This window comes from Triticum dicoccoides, chromosome 1B (assembly GCF_002162155.2).
Source record: "Triticum dicoccoides isolate Atlit2015 ecotype Zavitan chromosome 1B, WEW_v2.0, whole genome shotgun sequence".
NCBI classification, from domain to species: domain Eukaryota; kingdom Viridiplantae; phylum Streptophyta; class Magnoliopsida; order Poales; family Poaceae; genus Triticum; species Triticum dicoccoides.
The window spans coordinates 13,467,102-13,471,424 of record NC_041381.1 but is presented as its reverse complement, the minus strand read 5'-3'; positions in this window follow the sequence as shown (position 1 = coordinate 13,471,424).

Below are 4,323 nucleotides of genomic sequence, written 5' to 3'. Positions count from 1 at the left end.
GCCATTGGTCTATTGTCACTAGCTCCAAGCGAATTGGCAACTATTTGATGAAATATTCGGTTAGATAGCCTCTTTCGCGTTTGTCGGTTAAGTCCTAATTAAGCCGGCGTTGGCCCAAGGAACAATACCAGCTTATTTCCCAGAAAAGATATGTGTCGCCCACCACAACTATTAAGGATGCCACCTTCGAGGTGGGAAGTATGGACCGAGGTCAGTTCTTTGTTAGTATGGAACTCTTCGAGTGATCCTTGAACTTCAAGTGGGAGGTTATCATCGCCTACGGCCCTGCCGACCACAGTAGGTCCGCAACCTTCGTCGAGGAGCTCCACTGGAAGGTCTCTGCGGCTACGCTTCCGGTAGTCGTTGGGGGTGATTTTAACCTCCTTAGGTGCGCGGAAGACAAGAGCAACTCGCACGTCAACTTTGCTCGCATGAAAATGTTTAATGACTGCATTGATGACCTTGGTCTCCGCGAGATAGATAGGGTTGGTGCCAGGTTTACCTGGACCAACCGGCAGACCTCCCCGACCAAGTCCGTCCTGGACCGGGTCCTAGTTTCCCCGGAATGGGATCTCCGATGTCCCCTGGCGTCCCTCCGTGCCATCACGTGGATTGGCTCCGACCACGTCTCTCTGCTCCTCTCCTCCGCTGACGAGCGCCCCCGATACCTCCTCGATTCCGGTTTGAGACGTTCTGGTTGTCCCAAACTGGCTTCGTGGAGGCGGTTGGCGGCCGTTGGGTGGAGGCGCGGACCCTCTCCCATTCCCAGCCTCACCCCGCCTCGGCCATTGACTCCTGGCACCTCTGTGCCAAGCGCGGCCGCCAGTTCATGAAGGGCTGGGGCGCCAATATAAGACGAGATCTCTGCAAGCACAAGAAGGCCCTGTTGATCGCCATCCAGGCCCTAGACCTTCGTGCGGACGCAAAGAGCCTCTCTCCTGAAGATTGGCTCGCTCGTTACGACTTGGAAGACCAGCTCTCTATCATCTACACCGACGAGGAGGCCTATTGGCGCTTGCGTGGTGCCCATAAATGGGTGCTGAAGGGCGGTCGAATACGGCCTATTTCCAGGCCATCGCTAATGGCCGACGTAGGTGCAACACCATCCCCCTCCTTTGGGATGGCCCTACTCTCCTTCAGCCCCCTCGCGACATTAGGGCCCATGTCGATGGTTTCTATAGGTCTCTGTTCTCGGCCGCCCCTCGGAGCGGTCTCTCTCTGGCCCTGGACTACTGGTCCGGCTGCCAGCTTGTCTCCTCTGCAGAGAACGCGGTCCTCACGGGCCCTTTCTCCGAGGGTGAGGTATGGGATGCCATTAGAGGCATGAACCCTACCTCGGCTCCGAGTCCAGATGGCCTCCCGGTCAAGTTCTTCCAGACCTTCTGGAATGTGATCAAGCCTGAGATCATGGCCATCTTCGACGAGTTTTACGCGGGATCCATCGACCTGAGACGCCTAAACTATGGGATCGTATCTAAACCTGGGAATAGTTTGACATCCAAATTAATTCCAAGCCAAACTATAGGACAGCATGTCCATCATTGAAACCAAATCAAATCAAACTTTGTTGACTAGAGTTCAGACCAAACCAAACTATATGAGCTTTTCACCCAAACCAATCCAAACTGTCTCCTATTTTTGGATGGAATCCACAGATTCAAACCATAGAAAGATCCATATGCACATGCGTATCTAATGAACTAGTACTCTAGTAAGAATCCTCTACTGGAATCAGCGAGCGCAACACAGGGGAGGTAGAAGTAGAACCAGCTGATTTCACACGCCATCACGCGCGCTAGTGACACCGGCAAAGCAATGGCGTGTACCATGTGTCGCCCCCTTTTGCTCCTTAGCCTCTTCCTCATCCTGACGCCGCTGGTGTGTGGGTGCAACGACGGCGGGTTCAGCGTGGAGCTCATCCACCGCGACTCCCCCAGGTCGCCGTTCCACGACCCGTCGCTCACCCCGTGCGCCTGCCTGCTTGCCGCCGTGTGGCGCTCGTATGCCGGCTCGGGCTGTCCTGACGCTAACGGCGCGGTAGCGGAGGTGATCTCAGGCACGTTCCAGTTCTTCATGTACGTCAACATCGGCACGCCGTGCACCCGGATGCTGGCCCTTGTCGACACCAGCAGCGACCTCGTGTGGCTCAGATGCACCAACGGTTCTGCATCTCCGGCACCGGCACCGGCACCGCCAGCAGCAGCCGGCGGGACGAACAACGTGTTCGACCTGTGCTCCTCGTCGAACAGCCGTGCGGCACGTACCGACCGGTGCGGTGCAGGTTGACCGGTCCCATCGTTGCCATGCACGTTGGGCCATGCGGTGCCGTCAGGACCTCATCTCCTGGAGCTCCAGGATGGACGCCGCTGTTGTCGCACTCCGTGCTGGGCTCAGACACCGAGGGCTTCGACCGCTGGGGACGCGCTCGCGGCAGCCTCAGCCTCTGCTCGGTGCGAACACGGGGACGAAAGTGAACTCGCATCCCAAAATACAGTTTGGTCGCTGGATTTGGTCTTTGACCGTGGGTTGAAACAGTCTGAAACCATTTTGGTTGTGTCCAAACCGAACCAAACTAATCCAACAACACACAAAACCCAGACGACACCAGATTACGCTAGGGGCTCAGCCCATTCAATCCAATCCAAAGACAGTCTTGTAGGAAAACCGAACTGAAACTAAGGTTTCAATCCAAACTATTCCCAGGTTTAATCATCTCTCTCATTCCCAAGGCGCCTGGGGCGTCGAACATCCACCAGTTTCATCCGATCACGGTCATTAATGTTATCTTCCGGATCTTGGCGAAAAGGTACGCCAATAGGGTGACCCTTCTTGCCGACCGCATTACCCACCCCAATCAATCCGCCTTCATCCAAGGCTGATATATTCTGGATGGGGTGCTTGTCCTTCACGAAGTTCTGCATGAGGTGCGGTCCAAACACCTCAAGGCGGTCTTTCTGAAGATTGACTTTCATAAGGCCTACAACATTGTTAGTTGGCCCTTCCTTCGGGAAGTTTTGCTCCGAAAAGGCTTCGACGACCGTTGGATATCTAGAGTGATGCAGATGGTCTCCTGCGGTCGCATGGCCGTGAACATCAATGGGGAGATTGGCCCTTACTTTCCCACTCTCTGTGGCGTGAGGCAAGGCGACCCATTCTCCCCATTCTTGTTCAATATGGTGGTGGACGCACTTGCGACCATCCTGGATAAAGCGAAGGCCAGGGGGCATATTCAGGGGATCACTCCCCACTTGGCCGGTGGCACCGGAATTTCCTTGATCCAATATACCGACGACACCATCATAATGGTCAAAGGCTCGGATGCGGACATCGCTAATCTGAAATTCATCCTCCTCTGTTTCCAACAAATGTATGGTCTCAAGATCAACTTCGACAAGAGTGATGTGATAGTTTTGGGATACTCCCCGGCGGAGGCCCTCGTCAATGCCAACCGCCTCAACTGCCGTCTAGGCTCCTTCCCCACTACCTATTTGGGCATGCCCATTAGTGACTCTCGGCTCACTGTCGCGGACTTGCGCCCGACCGTAGTCAAGCTGCAAACTCGCATTGAGCCGTGGCAGGGGAGATGGCTGTCGAAGGCCGCCCGGACGATTCTCATCAACTCCTCACTCTCTAGCCTCCTCTTGTTCCTTATGAGCTTCTACAGCCTTCACGAGACTCTTCACCATGAAATCGCCAAAATCCAATCTCGGTTCTATTGAGCTGGCGATAACAATAAGCAGAAGTACCATATGGTTAGCTGGCCTGACATCTGCAAGCCTCGTGATCAAGGTGGCCTTGGTATCATGTGCTCTAAGCACATGAATATCGCCCTCCTTTCCCGCTGGCTTTGGCGCATTTCACAAGGGCATGACGGCCTCTGGTTAGACATCATTCAGAACAAGTACCTGCGCGGGCAACCCCTAGCCTTCTGCCAAAGGTCTGGGGGTTCCCAGTTTTGGCAGTCGGTTATCCAACTGCCCCCCGTCCTCCGCATTGGAACCTGCATCTTGGCGGGTTCGGGGACTGCGACTTTGTTCTGGTTTGATCGTTGGGCTGGTGACGCCCCCTTCGCTGCTCGCTTCCCCGACCTCTTCTCCATTGCCGTCGACCCCCTGATTTCGGTTGAGAGGGCCCTTATTGACTTAGGGTGCCTTGCTTTCCGGAGGCCATTTGGGCCTCCGGAGGCCGCCGCGTGGCATGAGCTGCTTGACTGTGTGGCCCTCCACGAACCGGTTGTAGATTCTGGACCGGATGAGGTACGTTGGCGCCTTGAGCCCTCTGGCCAATTCTCCACCAAGTCCCTTTATCAGGCCATTGCCCCCT